Here is a 20,575-nt window from a genome sequence, read left to right as displayed (position 1 = left end):
GCAGCCTGTTCTGCATCAATACAAATTGGGGTTCCTACTCCGATTTGCATCAATATGGCGTCCTTATGCCTTCCTCTTATTAAATAATCTCAACTCCCAAGCATAAATGAAACATAAATATCCCTATCATTGCTTTGATTTTTGTGCTTTATAGCATGTCTTTAGCGTAGTTATCGAATCAGAATCCGAATCGGTAATGAATTCAATCAAATTACTAGGCGACTAGATTATTAATTTAAACAAGTTATTAGTTGAATCAGTTGATTCGAATTTAATTAAAAAATTATATAAATTTATATTTTATTCTTATATTATAAGTATTTTATTTTATTTTTATTAAATTAACTATTATTTTTTAATTTCAATAATTTATTAATTAATTTATATCTGTTATATATTTAAAGTATTTACACTAGTTTTGATTGGTTTTAACCAGTTTAACCGATTTATTTTTTTAAATGGTCATAACCCTGAATTGGACCAATTAGAAATCTAGTTCACTAGTGAGTTTCAAAGATAAGAAAAATGGTCTAAAAATATTAAGAGGGGGTCGTAGAGTATTAGAGAGCATCTATTTTTGAAGTTCAACATGATCACATGAATTTGTGGATACAGATTCATGGAATGACTTTGGAGTATATATGTTTGGAAATAGCACAGACTATTGGAGGAATGCTAGGAGTGTTGCTGGAAGCAGAGGATTCAAGAAGTCATGAAATACTAGAGAGGACTTGTATCTATCAACATAACAATTCCTTTGCAAACTGGATTTTGGCTAACCAAGGAGCAACTACCGGATGCTATTCAAGCAAATTCCAGCACAATAGCAGAAGCATTAGTGCTCAGATAAGATTTAATTATAGTAAACAACTTAGAAATGGGAGAAACTATTATTGAATCAGACAATCAAAACAAAGAGCCAACTCAGAGAATTATGGGCAATTCTCTAGGATATTCAGAAGCTATTGGAGGACTCACCAGAAAAAGGGTTGACATGGACACCGAGACAGGGCAATCTCCTAGCCCATGAAGTAGCAAGAGCAACAGCAGAGGGAGTGTTAATGCCAGACTAGACCTGTCATCATCCTACAGAGATACAAATCATCATTAGAAGGAAAATTAGCAGATAGTTATGTATCTGATATATATATGAACATATGAGTGTGTATTGTAGTTTTTGTTCATATATATATATATGAACATACCAATTTTTAGGGGTTTTTCATTCATTTTCTTAGGTTTTAATTAAATTTCTTATGTTTTCTAAAAGAATTTAATAAATAATCAAATATTTGGAATTGGGATAGTGTTTTATGTTTTCAGGAGTTTTTGGCTAAAAAACAAGCGAGAATTAAAGTTTTTCATAAAGAAAACACAAGTACATCAAACGCGTAGTCCAAGAAGTAGAAGAGTCCCTAAAGAAAAGAGGAAATGGAGCCAAAAGCACGTAACATGCACGCCTGGAGGATAGGCATGCACGCTCGGCGGACCCCTCCTTGCTCTTGCACGCCCGGCGGCTTGTCCCTGCACCCAGCAGACCCTCCTTTCTCCCTTCCTCCGCTGGGCGTCCTCCTGCACTCCACACACGCCCGGCGTGTGTCATCCTTGGAAGGTGAATTTTGGGCTTTTGCTCAATTTTCTCGAATACAAGTCTATTTTAAAGATAATTACAATTCTCAGAAAGCAACAATTAATGCCCAAGTTTAATTATCCATATCATTAGAAGTTTTATTCACATCCAAAATATTGAAGACTCTATAAAACTAGTTGTTAATTCTTTCTAGAAACATAAAGGTTTTGGTCGTTAGGATTTGATTTGAATTATTGTTTTGAATTTGAAATTGAAGCTAGTAATTAGTTATCTTATTTTTTTCTCCGAAAGATGAGATTAGGATAGTTTGAATTTGAATTCTAGAATTAGGATATAAATAAGTGAACCTTGTTCACAGACGGACATTCCGCTCCTCAGCACATTTTTCTTCTTGTTTTTCTTTCATTCAATGGGTAACTAATCCTCTGTCAAAGGATTAGGAGCTCTGTTTATGTTTTCTATATATTATTAATCTTATTTATTTTATTTTAAAGTCTTGCATTGATCTATTTCATGATTGAGTTATTCGTTCTTCATTCAGATTAGTATCATCGAACGTTATGCGAATCCCTTTTTATTTCTTTTATTATAATTGAAAATTTTGATATTTGAATTAAAACTTGAAAACTCTTTCATATGGCTCTTTGAATTCAGTTAAGAATATTGGTTCAATTAGTGTGCGACACATCCATGACTTTCAATCACTCTAATTTTGAATAAAGATATAAAATTTGGATTAGAACAAATTTTGAAAATTATAATTTTTTCTAAGGTTTAACCGGACAGAACTAACTTGAATACGTGACATATAATTCGACCTAAGGACTACTTTTAAATCTTATTAGAAATTAAATCAATCTTTGTACTTAAACTCTTTAATTAATTAACTAACAACTATTTGATTAAAGAGAAACTGAGGAATCAAAGAATTGAAAACCAGGTACTAAAGATTTGTCGTGATTTTACAAAAACTAATATTCTTATTCGGTACTCAAATCCCATACGAGGGACTAACCTCTGGTCAAATACATAATATAGTAGTACAAATTAGAGTAGAAATATGTACTAACACTAGACTATAAGAAAATATAAGAAGATAAAATATTAGAAGTAGGCGAAAATTAGAAAATTTTTGTCAACAATATAGCATTATCACTGAAAGGATACCTAGTAACTAAAATAGAATCATTAAGAAAAGAAATATAAAATATGGGAATAGGTATCAATCTAAAGAACCATATACAATAAAAAACAAGTCAAAGAAATCTAAGAATACTTAAACAAAGGATTAATTAGGCCATCAAAGTCTGCTTGGAGCTGTACATGATTTTATGTAAAGAAGGCTTCAGAGATAGAAAGGCAAACTCCCAGGTTAGTTATTAATTACAAACCTTTAAATAAAACCTTAAAATAGATAAGATATCTCTTACCCAACAAGAATGACTTAATTAAAAGATTAAGTAATGCTACTAATTTTTCTAAATTTGATTTAAAATTTGGGTATTTTCAAATATCAGTAAAAAAAAGATAGATATAAAACAGCCTTTATCGTACTTTTTGGGAATTATGAATGGAATGTAGTTCCCCAAGAATTAAAAAACGCACCAAGTGAGTTTCAAAAAATTATGTGTAATATTTTTTAGTCATATGTAGACTTTACTATAGTTTACTTAGACGATGTACTAGTATACTCTAAAGGAATTAACCAACACATTAAGCATTTAAAAAAATTCATCAATATTATAGAAGAGAACGACCTTATCTTATCTGAAAAGAGAATGAACATATTCATAACAAAAGTAAACTGTTTGGAATATAAAATTTTCCATGGAACGATTACTCCGATTAAAAAATCTATTAAATTTGCAAGCAAGTAAGTTTCCAAATGAGATTATTAATAGAAAACAATTACAGAAGTTTTTAGGATGCCTTAATTATGTCGTAGAATTTTTATCAGGAATAAGAACCCTATGTGAACCTTTATATGGAAGATTGAGAAAACAATCTCTTCCTTAAACAGAGAATATATCCAAGATAGTTTGAAAAGTTAAAACCTTAGTCAAGAAAATCCCTTGTTTAAGCATACTAGACCCAAAGGTAAGCTTAATAGTTGAAACAGATACTTCAGAATTAGGATATAGGGGAGTACTTAAATAAGTTCTCCCAAACTCATCAAAAGAATGAATAGTTAAATATCATTCTGGAGTATGAAATTCAACTCAAAAAAATTATGCAACCATTAAAAAGAAAATATTAGCCATTGTTTTATGTGTTTCACCATTTCAAGAAGATCTATTTAAAAATCCTTTTTAATCATAATTGATTGTAGAGATGCACCTAGTATGCTAAAAAATGATGTTAAAAATTTAGTTTCTAGACAAATATTTGCCAGGTGGCAGGCCATATTATAATGTTTTAATTTTACTATTAAACATATTAAAGGTAAATCAAATGTATTTTCTGATTTCCTAACAAGAGAACTTTTGTAAGGTAAAAATGAGCAAGCAGCAAATAAGTAGTGAAGATTATGCTCAACTACCTAACCAACCAATAATTTCATTACTAGCTATATAATTAGCCATCAAATCTCTGATGATGTCACAGATTGTTAAAAGTTAAAAATATCAGCATCAACTAAAAGCTTATATGAAGTACATATAGCTAATAGATATGCATTATTACAACTATCTAATCTTTTTAAAATCAAACCACTACCAGAAGAGCATCCTTACCATGAAAAACGTATACCTATAAAAATAATAGCCTTAGAAAAAGAATGGTTCAAAATGGACCGGAAAACCCTTTATAAAATAGTATTCCCAAATACCTTCCATTATCCACTAGTGAGTACAGAAAATCCGAATCTTCTATGAATTCATCTTAGTTGATACATGGTTAATTGAAGTAATCCATAGTAAAGACCTAACCACCAAAGTTGTAATATACTCCAAAATCAAAATAATCAAAGTAATAACCTTATCAGAATGGAAAAAACCTCCCTTTCATTGCAAATGTTTTACCAGAAAATTTGAACTTCGAAATTATTTCTATTATGATTGTATAAATGCATGGTGGTTTACCCTGTACCTATCTCCGAACTCACACTCGTGGTTCATATGGTTCTACAAGGGAATTTCTCAACAATTTTCTAAGTAGTTCAAGGTATGAATTCAATAATTTGTACCAATAGAAGCCATATTTCCAATGGATGCCAGCCTGACCTACGAATATTTTAAAAGTAATACGTCATTTTTAGAGGACTACAAACTGATTTCCTTCATAATCACTATGAGAATATGCTGGATAATGACATGAAAAAATGAATTAGCAGGATATGAAAACACTCCTAGTATGTAATATTTAATTCAAAACGTAAAAGTAAAATGGTGGAATAAATTTAATCTCAACCTAATCAGTAAAAAGGCCATTGATAATTAGATGACCATGTCTGAAAAAAGATCAAACCCCCAAGCTATAGCTCAAGATTTGATAAAATATCATACGAAAAAGAGACTCATTTTCTAGCACACAAAAAATAGATAATAACTGCCCTTGCAGTAGCAACCTCAGAAGAAGAAATACAAAATTCTTTAAAAGCAATAAAATCAGTCCCATCAAAAGAAGATGAAAAAGTTCAGTACAGCCCAGGACTGTACATATTAGATACCCAATATCTATTTGAACAGTAAAAAAGAGTACCAAATCAGAAAAAAGACACATGTTTAACCATAAATAGAAGAGGTGTCAAAGAAACTCCAAAATCAAGGAGACATCACATGTAGAAGACAGCAAATTATACCAGCAGAATACTAGCAAAATACTAGCAGAATTATAAGACTAGCAACCATAATTCCAAAACTATGACAGAATTAAAAAATAAAAACTATCAAAACCAGAACAAAGTCCCTGAATCAACCAACAGAAAATCACAGTCCCTGAATTAATCCATGAAAAGAGCAACCAGATTTGCGAAAACCACGATAAACTTGTAAAATAGCTATTGTAATAAAGGGCATAGTCCCCCTATAAATAGGGAAGAGGAAGAGGGTGCTAAGGCATCCACTTTTACACACACAATCTTTCATACTCTGTAATATCTAAAGCTTTCATTGTAGTCTTTTATATTTCAGTAATCTCCCATGATGCACACCCAACACCAAATTTAGGTTTGATGTCAGGGAGTTTTTGGAAGCTTGGATTACTTGATTCAACCTTCATACAATTTTTCTTCTCACTTGAATGATGCATGATTTTGAAAACATAAAAAACTAAGTGCTCATCATGCACTCTTGATATTAATTCATCGTTTTCAACATCAATGAGAGCTCTCCCAATAGCTAGGAATGATTTCCCTAGAATAATGAAGACATTCTCATCCTCCTCCATATCAAGAATCACAAAATCTGCTGGGAGAAAAGACTTCTCCACTCTGACCAAGACATTCTCAAATATTCCATGTGCATACTTCATTAATTTGTCTGCCATTTGTAATGTTATCCTTCTTGGTTGCTCCTCTTTGATTTGTAGCTTTTTCATCACAGATAAGGGCATTAAATTGATATTTGCCCCTAAATCACACAATGTTTTTTCAAAAGTTGTGCTTCCAATGGTGCGTGAAATTTGGAAGCTCCCTAGATCTTATATTTTTTTTTTGCAAATTTCTTTGAATTATGACACTACATTCTTTGGTCATCACTACTATTTCATCTCCTCTCAAGGATCTCTTTTTGGACAACAATTTCTTCATGAATTTAGCATACAGTGGCATTTGTTCTAAAGCTTCTATGAATGGAATGTTGATGTGAAGCTTTTTGAACACTTCCAAGAAGTTAGAGAATTGTCTATCAAGGTGCTGTTTCATGAACATTTGAGGGAAAGAAATTCTTGGTTGGTAAGAAGTCAATGTTTCCTTCTCTTTTGGAGCTTTAATTGTTAGTGCATGAACAATGCCCTCATTCTCTTGCTTCTCTTCTTCCAGGTCTTCCTTTGGTACTTTAGTGTGGTCTTCATCCTTTTTGCTAACTATCCTTCTATTCCTCAAGTTAATGGTATTGCATTCTTCTCTTGGATTGGGTATTGTGTCACTTGAGAAAGTGTTGGATGGTCTCTCTGTGAGTTGCTTGGCAATTTGTTCCACTTGCACTTCTAAATTTCTATGAATGCACTTTGATTTTGAAAGTTAGCTCTTGTCTCGTCTATGAAACTTTGAGTTTGTTGCATGAATGTAGAGGTGATTTGGGCTATTGTCGTAATGGTTTGGGATAATTTTTCAATAGTGGTTTCAAGAGAAAAAATTTTGGTTTCCAAAGTAGAAAGTCTTTGGTGTATTTGTGGTTGTATGAGCTGGAATTGTTGTTTATGAGGTGTAGTGAAGTTCTTCGACTCTTGATTGTCCGAATTAAAATTAGAGTGATTCTTCCATCCAGGATTATAAGTTTTTGAGAAGAGGGTCATTATCTAGTGGCGTTGAGAAATTTTTCATATAATTTACTTGTTCCATAGATGCTTATTCTCCTTGTAGTAACCCACATTTGTCATCCTTGTGAGCTCCTCCACATAAGTTACAACTCACTTGTGTTGCCATTGCGGAGACTTTCATGTACCTAATTTCTTTGTGAGTGACGAGATTTGCTGAGACATAATTTTATTTTGTGCCAAAATAGTGTCCAGCGTATCTAGTTCCATCACTCCTCTTTTCATGGTTCTTTCAGAGGAATACAAGTATTAATTATTGGCCACGATCTCAATTAATTACAAGGCTTCTCTTGTGCATGGATCCTCCAGTTAAGGAGTCGAGTAAGTTTTTTGAAGTGGGAGTAATTCGATCATAAAAAATTTGAAGTTGTACACAGTCAGCAAATATATTCGAAGGGCACTTTCTCATCATTTCTTTATACCTCTCCCAAGTTTCATAAAGGGATTCTCCATCTTTTTGTATGAAGGTATGGATATCATGTCTCAGCTTTACCAACCTCTGTAGTGAAAAGAATTTGGTTAAGAACTTATTGATACAATCATCCCATGTTGTTATGCTTTCCTTTAGTTGAGTTTCAAGCCACTGCTTAACTTGGTCCCTTATAGAGAATGGAAACAACCTCAATCAATAGGCTTCAGCAGAGATGTCATTGGATTTGACTATGTCACATATTTGTAGGAAATTAGATATGTGCATATTAGGATTTTCTTGAGGATTCTCACTAAATTGACAATTTTGTTGCACCAAGGTGATGAGTTGGGACTTCAACTCAAAGTTGTTTGCCTCCATAGCAGGTGCTATAATGCTGCTTCTACAATTTTCAGGAGTGGATTTAGCGAAAGACCCAAGAGTCCTTCTAGCATTGACATTACTGTTAGGGTTCTTGTTGTTATTGTCTGCCATGATGCTCTTTGACTCCTCTTTAATTTCTTCAATTTTCCTCTCATTTCTTAATTTTTTTTCTCAAATTTAAGAGGTTCCTTGTCCTCGTAACCTTCCATGAAAACATACATCTAACAAGAAAATTGGAATTTCCAACATCATAGTAGAGAAAATTCTAGTGAGTAGTAAAGAAAAATAAAAAGGTCTAATTTAGAGAATCAATTAATGTAGTAGTTATCAATCTCAATTGATCTCCGGTAAGGGTGCCAAAAATGTAATGTAGATTTTTGCAAAAACACAGCTCGGTAAGTGCATCGAATCATATCAAGTAATACCACAATGAGTAGGTTATCATTCCCACGAGGATTAACGGATTAAGCAACAATAATTAATTGATTATTCTAATTAGACAAATCAATAACTGAGAAGTGAAGAATTCAAACATGTAAACAGATGACAAGTAAATAGCAAACAGTGAGTGAAAACAATAATGGTGAGAATATTAAGGTTTTAGAGATATTCACTCTCTAGAAAAACAATCTTTGTGTTTATTTATTTGAGGATTGCAGAGATCAATCACGACAAAATCATATATAATTAAATTTCAATTCCTTAACAATCCAATTTCTCCTTAATTAACTAATCGCCAATTCTTTGGCCAACCAATTAAGAAAAGAGGTTAAACACAAATCTGATTTAGTTTCAAATAAGATTTAAGATTAGTCTTTAGGTTGAATTATATGTCATTTATCCAAGTTAGTCATAAACAATTAAAACTTACAAGAAAGAATGATTTTCAAAAGTTTTCTAATCCGAATTTTATGTCACTTATTCAAGCTACAGCAATTGAAAATCACAAAGTGTCAGACATTTTTTGAAACACTATTCCTAGTTAAATAAAAAAGTAGTGAGAAAGAGTTTTCAAGCTAATTCTAATATTAAGTTTTTCAAAATAATATTTAGAATCCAAAATGGAGTTAGAATATTTTTCAACAATTCTAAATTTTTAGGGATGAAGAATGAAAAGTCAATCATGAAATAGATTAAAGCATAAACCTCAAATAAAGTAAAATACTTAGATTAATAATCCATAAAAAAATGAAAAGAGCTCCTAACTTTAACAAAGAAGATTAGTTGCTCATGGTGGAATGAAAACAAAACTATAAAATGTGGTGTGTAGTATGAGTTAGATAGCTTGTTCGTGGACAAAATCCTAGGACTTATTTAAAACCTAAATCTAGAATTTAAATTCAAAACTAAATTAAAATAGGATCAAATTCAATTTAAATAAAATCTTTTTTTAATGACTCTTAACTAGCTAGCGATCTTTCTTGTATTTGAAATTCAAAACTTGGTGTATTGCTTTGTTAAAATCATGGGCTTAAAACTTAATCTTAGATCAATAAAGAAAGCCCTTGAAATTGGAGAGATTGGTGAAGGATTTGAAGGATTATGAAATCCCTGGAAGTGATCCAAGTCCATGCGTTAAACGCATGAGCCATAAGTTAAACGCATGGGTTGAGAAGTGATCACTGGAGGGTGCAAATTAAGCCATGTGTTCAATGCATGAGCCACGTGTTAAACGCATGCCTTGATTGAAGCAACTGGAGATGCAATTTGGACCATGCGTTAAACGCGTGAGCCACGCGTTAAATGTATGGGGTCTTTGCGGAGTTACTGGAGGGTGCTCTTTGGGGTTACGTTAAGCGCGGCATGCGTTAGACGCATGGTTGCTTGGCCATCCTTGGGAGCTCTCTATGGTGAATAGAAGCTCCTCTGCTTTGTCCAAAAACTCTTCTTTTTGGTTCCTTCTATCCTTGTTTTTGCTTGTTTCTCTTGCTTACTTATCTTTCTCCTTATTTTTGCTTATTTTTAACAATTTTCTACACACACGAAAGTTCAAAACAACTTCAAAAAATATTGATTAAAGCACTAAAATTTCAATTAAGATTAAAGAATTCACTAACTTTATTCATAGAAATAATAAACAAAACAATTAAAGATACTCATGCATCACTTATAGCATCTTCGACTCCTTTCAAATTCATTCTTACTTCAAAGATATCTAAATGTTCTTGAGGATCTGACTTCCCCTTATACTTCAAGTTTATTGGTTTATCAAAGTACTTTGGCAAGCATACTTGAAGAACATGTGGGGCGAATAGGTTTGTCCCATGATGACATGCTCCCAAGTATTCATATGTTTTCAATGTCATTATTTGAGAATTTTATGTGTTAACCGCTGTATTCGTTTTAATGATATACCAGTTAGCTTTGTTGAATTGGTAACATGGTAAACATATTTAATCGGAAATTATGAGCAATTATTTTTATCCAAAACAGTAATATAGTTCAAATTAAATGTGTAATTATAAACGCATAAGATAGATAAATTACAACGAAATAAATTTTTCTATAAATATAAAAAATAAAGAAAATTTATGTGCATATAACACATAGGTTGAATTTAATGTTTTAGAAATATAAATAAGACAAACCTTTGTGCACATAAGGTGTCAAAATAAACCACCACCAGGTTAATCAATTTTTAGTTTATGAATTTCTTTTTTCTTTCTTTGTAACTTCATGGTAATGTAGACGAAATTTCCTTTTCTAAAATAACTACTTACCAGTTTCGTTACTTTTTAAGTTCAATACGTTACTGTTGATCATTAAGAATAATTGTGATGTTTTATATCTAAAATGTTTATTTGTAACGTGATCCAATTGCATTAGCTAGGTGGTGATGATAGTTAAAGTCAATGATATAGCTGGAATAATTATTCCAATTAAATCAATAAATTTGTTACTATCTATGTGGGGTGATGAATCTTCAGAGGCGTCTTTGTCTTATTTTTGGTTTTCTTTTCCTGGTGGTCTTCTACCAAAATAACAGAAATAAAAAAAAAAGGAAAAAAGAAAGAATCTATGTGGGGGGACATGATTTTCATGTTGGAAATTATTAAATCTATGATCTATTTTTCTATCTCTTTGATGACGTCACCTCATTCTCGTCATCAGCTCATCGTCATATATATCCATTGGGATTAAGGAAAAAATCTATAACAATAATGTGGTCTAATAATGTAACACTGACGGACAGTATTCAATGGTGAATCCTTTGAGTCCCTGCTAGTACTTGCATTCGATTTAAAGTCCATATCTTTTATGTTGTGGTTTTCTTTTTTTATTTAAGGCAAAAGAAAAAAAATAGTTCGTTTCTTATTTGCCTGTATCCATGTAATAAAATATCTTGGTATTTTTATTTTCCTCCGGCTAGCAGGGTCAAGGACTGAAGGTTAATTATGATTTATGACGAGAGGATTCTCTCATAGGTTGTATACAAATATACATATACATTTAGGGGTGGCAAACTGGTGGGTAGAAGCGGATTTTTGCTCTACCTAATCTTATTCTATCATACAATAATTCGTATAGAATCTGTTCTATTTTTATTTACGGGTAGTAAAATGTTCAACCCTAACTGTCTCTGTGGGTATCCGTCCTACCCCTACCCACCCATATAATTATTAAAATTCAATAAATAAAATTGAATTTCAAAATTTATATAATCATCATCACATACATAACATAAATTAAAGTAAAAAATTAAATATGATACAATATTATTAATCATTTACTAATTATTTTACATATATTATACATATTATACATTAAAATTATATATATTATATATATATAGTGGAGGCGGGTATTACCTAAATCCGACCTCGCCCCACCCCTTCCAAGACCCGCCCTACTAAAAACCCGCCCCAATTATATGCGGATTCGAGTGGTATTGCCATCCCTATATACAATGCTATATATACAAGTGGAAGATTGTTCAAAGGTCTTATTTAGGAAATTTCAAAAGTAATTTTTTTGAGTTTTTGACTTATAAAAAGTAGTAGTATTAATGTTTGATGTAATTTTTAAAATTAAATTGTAGCTTTCTAAAAAATTATTTAGGAGTTTATAAAAATATTAAAAAAATGACTTTTCTCATAATATTATTACTTTTTATCATATTTCTATAAAATAAATATTTTTAAAATTAACAATCTAAATACAAAATAATTTATTTATAAACTACTTTTAATATAATTATTTATTATTTAAATTATTTTTTCAAAAAGAGTTTAATTAAACAGTTTATTCAAATCGGACAAATTTTCCTTTAAAAGCTTCATGCATTGCTATATATTAGGCTGATATTGGAATCAGTGTGTTTTGTCGTCAATGTTGAACTTTGGTTAGCCCAAAACAAATCAACTACTAATTCGACAAAAATTCTCTGAAAAATATTATCAATAAAATAATTTTTAAATAATTTAAAAATATTATAAAAATAATTAATAAATATTATTTTTTTTATATTTAACAAATGATTTATCTATTTGATTTGAATTTTTTGATATTTAAATAAATATTTAAAAAGTGCAAAAAAAATTTCGAAATAAAATTTAATCTCTAAATTTTTATTTTTCAAAACAATGTAGTCATTCACAATAATTTAAAAAAAAAGATTCACTTAACAAAAATTACTAAAATTTAAGGATGAAAAAAAATCTTATTATTCTAACAATATTTACAAAAATTTATATTAAAATCTAATTTTTAAAATATTTTTTAGAATATATATTTAATATCTAATTTTTTATCGCATTTTTAAATCTTTTCGAAACTTATTTATTATTAATATTTTTTGGGATTATTTTTATCGTGAACTTTCGAATATTATTTTAGTTTATTAGCCAAAAAAACTAATAGATTATATAGTATATCCTTTATTGAAGAATTCTCCAATTATTATTATTATTATTATTATTATTATTATTATTATTATTATTATTATTATTATTCAGATGAAAACTTAGTTAATACCTTTCACTAGATACAATGCAAATTGTATAGTGTCACTTGGAACTAGCCAACTATTATTATTATTATTATTATTATTATTATTATTATTATTATTATTATTATTATTATTATTATTATTATTATTATTCAGATGAAAACTTAGTTAATACCTTTCACTAGATACAATGCAAATTGTATAGTGTCACTTGGAACTAGCCAACAAACACTATCTTCTATTATTGTTAAAATGCAATTATGTCCATTATAATGCATTTTACATTATTTTTATTTAACGCTAGTATAAAATTGTTGTATAATAGTTAATTTCTACCCATGGAGAATGCAAGTCCGTTTTATTCTGTCGTCTAATGAAAAATGTAAGAACATGTCATGTGCAATTTTTAAATTCAACTAGCACTAACCAACTACTTAACTTATTAGCTGATTATCACTAACCAACTAACACTGACTAATTGGAAAAAAAGAGTGATACTAACCAACTAACAGTGACTAATTGGATTGAACTAATAAAAAAAAGAGTGATGCTAAGTGTATAAGTTTTTTTTTAATTATTTTTGTAATTAAATGTAATTAAATTGGTGCAAAATCTAGCATAGTATATACATCATTACTTTTTCTTTTTTATTATTTTTGCAGCACACAAATTTTTATTAAAAAATATAAAAATTTATTGATATAATATATAAATTTTTGTTAGAGAATCCAAAAATTTATTGATATAACATATAATATTTTTACATAACACAAATTTATTAATATAGCACAAATATTTTTATCATAACATACAATTTTTGTACATAGTACACAAATTTTTGTATATAGTACAAATTTTTGTTACAAATGTATTTTGTTAGTTGAGTGAGTCAATATTTTAGATATGTAGTCTTCCAAAAATTTTTATCCTACATATAAAAAATTCTATACTATGCAATAAGATTAGATTTTTATGTTGTTCACACAAATTTATTTGTTACATAAATGAATAATGGTGCATTTAGATCATGGAAGAAGAAAATAAAATTGTGTTTCAAGAAAGAATTATAATAGAAAAAAACTAGATGAAATTGAGTTATGAAAATAAATTATTGTATTTTCTACAACTAAAACACTTATAATTATATATATACAAGTTCATCTAAGACTAAGTAAAGAAACTAACTACAACTTCAATAAAATTTAACCAACTAAAAAACTAAGAAACTGTTTTTTAGATTTTTTTTATTTTTTAAGTTTGTAACTTGCTGTGATATATGCATTAGTACCTTGTATACTACATGTATTTTATTGGTATAATATAAAATTTTTTGTACATAACACATAAATTTTTAAAGTATATTACTTAAATTTTGTTGTATCAAAATTTTTGTGGTACATCAAAATTTCTATGATCTAGTTTTTTGAATATTTATAGGAGAAGAATAAGATGAAGATGAAGATGATGATAAAGAAGGATGAGAAAGAAAAAAAAATTGTTCGGTAGTTTGGGTACCGGACGGTTCGGAGAGATCCTTCGGATGGTAAGGTGAGGTTTCTGCCTGGTTCAGGGCTGCGGAGAGGGAGCTGGAGCAGACGACTTCTTGAGTTCTTGGTGTGGAGAGGGGGTGTCACCTACAAAGACACTCCGACGCCCAAGTCAATTGAGTGTGCAGGCGAAAAAGGGGAATAAAGTGGTGTGTGACGTACCTCGGGGAGGGGTAGGTCCCTTCCCATATATACCGTGTCAGAGGTGGGTCCCACAAGAGCAGACCCACCTTCCCCGAAATTTCTCTATACAACTGTGGCAGAGCTGGCAGGGACGCGTGTCTGGGTCGGCGGTCGAGCGCCTCGCACCCGACCGTTCGGGTCGGGTGGTCTATGGGTTGGGCGGACCCACATGAGATTTAGGTCGGGCCGTAACAGTTCCCCCAACACGCCAGCAATGGACGCGAACATTGTTGGTGGCGCGTTACGTATTCGCTGTGTCATCGCCAGGTCGGCCGCTCGTGGAGAGGACGTGCCTCTTGCGCGCGTCTCTCCATTGAGAGGGATAACCGTTTGTCGCCTCGTTCTTCGCGTTGGGCATTAAATGCTTGCAATGAATTATTTCAAAACCCTACGCGTAAAGACTGTTTTGCCCTTCGTCTTTCCTGCTTCTTGAGTCAGTTTCTTAACTCCTCAGTCATTCGTTTTAATTCCATTTTCTTTGCATTCTCCTTCTTCCTTCTTGAATTTCCCATTGTGATTTTTGCGTTTCTGAGCATCCATCCCTTCCTGCCTTCAGCTATCACAGTCAATCAGGTAAGCATTCTTCTTTTCTTTTTCTGCTTTATGGTTATTTTGTCTTCATTACCAATCCTTCCGTATGCATGTTGCTTGCTTGGTTTGCATGTCAGATAACCTTAGTGCTAGGTAGCTTTTTAGGTTTTTACTTGGGTTCTGCTTCAGCCATGCTTGATCTTAGTTTGTTAAATAGGCTAAATGTGGTTTTTGGGCTCTTTCCGGATTCCCGATCTCATAGACTAACCGAGTGGTACCCCCACTGTAGGTATGTCTCGCGTCGTCTCACGAGCTTCTACCTTCGCCGTGGGTTACGACCCATATGCTTGGGTGGCTTCCGACTTGAGGGACTCCCCAAACCAGGTGGGCGAGGAGGAGCTTACCGAATTTCGTCAAGCCGAGTACCTGTGCGGGGGTACTGACGAGGAGGTCAACTACGACGTCTTTGTTCCTGCCCCTAGCGAACAGCTGTACGAACTCAATTTCCACTCCCCTCGGGTTGCCGATTGGGTTTGGTTTTACAAAGCCATGTTCACCCAAGTGGGGGTTCGCATTCCCTTTTCCACTTTTCAAATGGCGCTCCTTAATCAGATCTCCGTGGTGCCGTCGCAGCTGCATCCGAACAGTTGGTCTTCCATTCGCTGTTTCGAGATAGTGTGTGAATATTTGGAGTTGCCGGTGTTCGTCGACATTTTCCTTTATTTTTTCAACCTCACGAATCCTTCCAAGGAGGGGAAGGCGAGGAAAGCGTTCATGTCCTTCCGATCTGCCCAGGGTTGGAGGATCTTTGGCTTGTTCGATGACTCTTATCACGGGTTTAAGGATAAGTACTTTAAGGTGCGTCCGGTCAAAGGCCACCATCCCTTCTGGTTGTCGTTAGAGGGGGAGCGCCTCATCCCGATGTATTGGAGTTTCGGGGCGGGGTCTAACACCTTTATTAAGGTGACCTACAAGGGGATGTCCGCCGTGGATAAAAAGATTGCCGACATGTTGTTGGCCGTTTTTGGGAAAAATCATGTGAACCCCCACCTTCTTATGGGTAACTGGGAGGTTGCCCGAAATTATATTTGTGAGTAGCTTTGTCTTGTGTTTCTTGCATTATCGTCACTTTGATTGGTTACGCCGATTAAACGACTAACTTGTTTATTTATTTGTTGTAGTGGGAATGTCTGCCGAGGTGATAGGCCTTGAGAGTTTGTACAAAACTTTTTTGGAGGAGAGTGATGAGGCGAAGGCTGATGAGGAGCCGGGGACCCCTCCCGGGAACAAGGAGGACCAGGCGGCGCCTTCACCCCGTGATGTTGATATGTTGGACAAGCACTCTGACGGGGCGCACGTTTCTCCTGTTCATGGGGAGGCGGCCGGTACCACGCACTCGTCCTCTGCTCAACAGGCCGAGGAAGACGACTTGAGGGTCATCCCCACCCCCAAGAGGCAGAGGTCATTCTCCAGCCCCGAAAGAGCCCTCATCGTGATGGAGAGGAACTTTGATGCCGGGACATTCATAGACTCCCAGTTGCTTCCCGACACGGAGGAACACTTCCATGGCAACGACCTTGCAGGGCAGGTGCGGTGGATGTATCGTACCCTCCTTCGTAGTGCTGCCATAGCTTGGAAGGCTGAGTTTGAGTTGTCAAGTATGCAGTCGCTGCGTAGGAAGCTCAAATCTGCTGCTACAACCAATAATCAATTCAAAACTCAAGTTGAAACGCTTCGGGAGTAGCTGTCCGAGGCGAAGGAGAAGCTTAAGACTGCCGAGGAGAAGGTTGTGTTTGCCGAGGAAAAATTAAAGACCTTTGATGCTACCATATCCCGTTTGACCGAGCAGGAGATGACTCTGGAAAGCCAGCTCAATGCCGCACAAGGTCGGGTGGTCGCTTTGGAGAAAGAACGTGACACGGCCGTCTCATCGGCTAAGACCGCTCAAGCCGAGGCCGAAAAGTTTAAGAAGAAGCATAGAGAGACCATGAAGTAGGGAAAAAAGTGCAATCCTGATGACAGAAGAGGCTCTTAAAGCCCAGGTGAAGATCGTGGCCCCTGACTTCGACATGTCGACGATCGGGGTCTTCAAGACAATTAAGGATTCCAAAATTGTCGATATGCCTAAGAAATGATCTCTTGTATTTTTACATTGAGTTTGTGATTTTGTTGTGGAACTTGTGGAACTTTCCTTTTGGTATACTTTAGTAGTCGCTTGGTCGGCTTGTGATTATTATCTTTTTCTGCTTGTCTGGTAGCGTTTTCATTTTGTTTTGTTTGTTGTTTTCTTGGTATTGGCTTGTCGCTAGCATTTGTTTACCATTATGTTGGTAATTTGGCAGAGTCAAGTCGTGGCTTTGTTGTAGCTGTTCGCTATGGCGTTAGCTTAGTCGGCTCCCAGGGTGATCAGTCCCGGGGCGTCGTATCGTCGTCTCGTTTGACATGTATTCTAGGGAACTTGTTGTCGTGGGATGCGTAAATGGGGAAAAGTAAATGGGAAAGTAATTTTGACAATTGAACATTAATCGGTAGTTAAACAAGTCTATTGTCAATAGGTATTTAACAAAAGTAATCCCTTGAGCTCGTCGGATCGCCTAATCGGCATGTTTGAGCTAGGAATAAAATCTTCTCAAGTTACCTGCATTCCAAGTTCTCGGGACTTCCTTGCCATCGAGCTTCTCCAATTTATAGGCGCCCTTTCCAATCACCTCTCTAACTCTGTAGGAGCCTTCCCAGTTTGCCGCCAGTTTACCTACCCCTTGAGTCGGTAGCCCAATATCGTTGCGCCGCATGACGAGGTCATTTTGTTCAAATTATCTCTTGAGCACTCTGGTGTTGTAGCGTAAGGCCATCCTTTGCTTTAGTGCTATTTTTGATAAATGGGCCGTCTCCCTAGTCTCATCTACTAGGTCCTTTTCCACAGCTTCCTCTACCCCCTTCAGGAGTAATCGTGGGCTCGGTTCGCCGATCTCAACGGGTATCATCGCATCCATCCCGTACGTCAGGCGGAAAGGGATTTCTCCTGTGGACGACTACTCTGTTGTCTGGTAGGACCAGAGGACCGAGGCGAGTTCGTCAGCCTATGCACCTTTTTTGTTTGTCAGCCGCTTCTTGAGGCCTAGTAAGATGACCTTGTTTGCGGCTTCTACTTGACCATTCGTCTGGGGGTGCTCTACAGAAGAGAACTTTTGCTTTATGCCTAGACCGGTGAGGAATTCCGCGAACTACTTGTCAGTGAACTGTGTCCTATTATCGAAGACAACGACTTCTGGGATACCGAATCGAGTTATCATCTGCCTCTACATAAACTTTCGACAATTGGATGAGGATATACTGTTCAGTGGTTCAGCCTCTATCCATTTGGTGTAGTAGTCGATGGCAACTATAAGGTATTTGACTTGTCCCCGGCCGGTCAGGAAAGGTCCCAGTAGGTCGACTCCCCACTGTACGAAAGGTCGGAAAGAAGTCAATAGACTTAGTTCGGTTGCTGGTGCTTTGTGGAAGTTGGCGTTCTCTTAGCACTTAACGCATTTTCTTACGAATTCTTTGGAGTCTGTCATCATCGATGGCCAGTAATACCCGGCTCGGACGAGTTTTCTTGACAGGGCTTTGCCCCCGATGTGATGACCACAGCACCCCTCGTGGACTTCTCTGAGAACGTAGTCCGTTTGGTCGGGATGTAGGCACTTCAGTAAGGGCTGGCTAAGTCCATTTTTAAATAGTTGGCCCTGTATAATCGCATATTTGGCCGCCTCTCTTCTCATCGCTTTAGCTTCCTTCTCGTCGTCAGGGAGCTTACCGTTTTCTGGGAAATTAGTGATGGGGTCTATCCAGGAAGGGCCTATCCTTGTCAGGTGGAGGGTAAATACTGGTTCTTTTACCATGCCTTGAATGAGGGATCGGCTGCCGAGTCCCGGTTTTGTGCTTGCTAGCTTGGATAGGAGGTCTGCCCATGTGTTCCTTTCCCTCAGAACGTGTTGGACCGTGACCTCCTCGAACTGCTTGCTCAGCTCTTTGACCTTCTCCAGGTACTTCTACAGCAGCGAGTCTTTGGCTTGGTAGCTTCCGTTTACTTATGAGGTGACGACTTGTGAGTCACTGCACACTTCCAGCCTCGTAGCCCCGACTTCCCGAGCTAGGGTCAAGCCGCCCAGGAGGGCCTCGTACTCCGCTTGGTTGTTCGATACGGGGAACTCGAACTTAATCGATTGTTCGTATATGACCCCAGCAGAGCTTTCCAAAATGATCCCGGCACCTCCGGACGTTTGGTTGGAGGCCCCATCCCCATGGAGCCTCCACCGTATGCCCGTTTCCTTGGTTGGATCTCTCGTCACTTCAACCAGGAAGTCTGCCATCGCTTGCGCCTTAATCGCATGTCGGGGCTCATATCGCAAATCATACTGGGAGAGCTCAATTGCCCAGGACATTATTCTTCCCGCCAAGTCAGGTTTCTGGAGCACCTGATGAACTCCCTGGTCTGTTCTCACGACAATCTGGTGGCCTTGGAAATATTGCCTTAGTCTATGAGAAGAAGTCAGGAGTGCCAGTGCCAGTTTCTCCAATTTGGTGTATCTTAGTTCTGCTCCTTGCAGTGCTCTACTCACAAAGTAAATGGGTTGTTGAACCTTCCCTTCTTCCCGTGCCAAAATCGCTGCAAGCGCTTCTTCCGTTATGGCTAGGTACAGGTAGAATGGTTCTCCGGCCCTAGGCTTCCCGAGTACCGGGGGTGTTGCAAGGATGTCTTTGAAGTGACTGAACGCTTCCTTGCATGCCGGGTTCCATTCAAACGCTATCCCCTTTCTCATCAGGTTGAAGAAGGGCAGGGACTTCGCTGCCGATGCTCCGAGGAAGCAGGACAGCGCGGTGAGTCTTCTTGCCAGCCTCTCGACATCTTTGACACAGCTCGTGCTCTTCATTTAGAGTATTGCTTAGCATTTTTCAGGGTTGGCTTCCACCCCCCTTTGAGTTATCATAAATCCTAGGAACTTTCCGGCCTCCATGGCAAAGGCACACTTGAGCGGGTTGAGCCTCATGCCGTGTTGCTGGAGGGCCGCAAACACATTTCCCAGGTCCCTCAGGAGGTCATCAGGTTGGGTGGTCTTTGCAAGGATATCATCCACGTAGACTTCCACTGTCTTGCCTATGCGGTCACTGAATATCTTGTTCATCAACCTTTGGTATGTGGCCCCCGCATTTTTCAGGCCAAATGGCATCACCTTATAGCAATAGATTTCTCCCGGCGTTGTGAACGCTGTTTTCTCTTCGTCAGGGCGGTGCATCGGTATTTGATTGTAGCTGGAATAAGCATACATAAAGCTCAGATACCGGTATTCCGCCGCCGCGTCGATGAGTGCATCAATGTTGGGGAGGGGATAGCAGTCTTTGGGGCATGCTTTGTTGAGATCGAAGTAATTCACACACATCTTTCATCTCCTATTGTGCTTTTTTACCCGAACCACATTCGACAGCCAGGTCGAGTAGTCTAGCTCTCGGATAAACCCCGCCTT

General features: G+C 35.8%; 1 non-coding gene across 1 annotated transcript; it reads left to right on the top strand.

Annotated features, from left to right (window-relative positions):
* The first annotated feature begins 7,454 nt into the window (after positions 1–7,454).
* LOC130949060 (small nucleolar RNA R71) lies at positions 7,455–7,556 on the top strand. The gene has a single exon (XR_009073320.1). It is a non-coding gene; the product is annotated as a small nucleolar RNA R71 (small nucleolar RNA).
* The last annotated feature ends 13,019 nt before the right edge of the window (positions 7,557–20,575 follow it).

The sequence above is a fragment of the Arachis stenosperma genome, chromosome 1 (genome assembly GCF_014773155.1).
Source record: "Arachis stenosperma cultivar V10309 chromosome 1, arast.V10309.gnm1.PFL2, whole genome shotgun sequence".
Lineage (NCBI taxonomy): Eukaryota > Viridiplantae > Streptophyta > Magnoliopsida > Fabales > Fabaceae > Arachis > Arachis stenosperma.
Note: the sequence above shows the minus strand (reverse complement) of the source record. Positions and strands in the feature narration are given on the sequence as shown.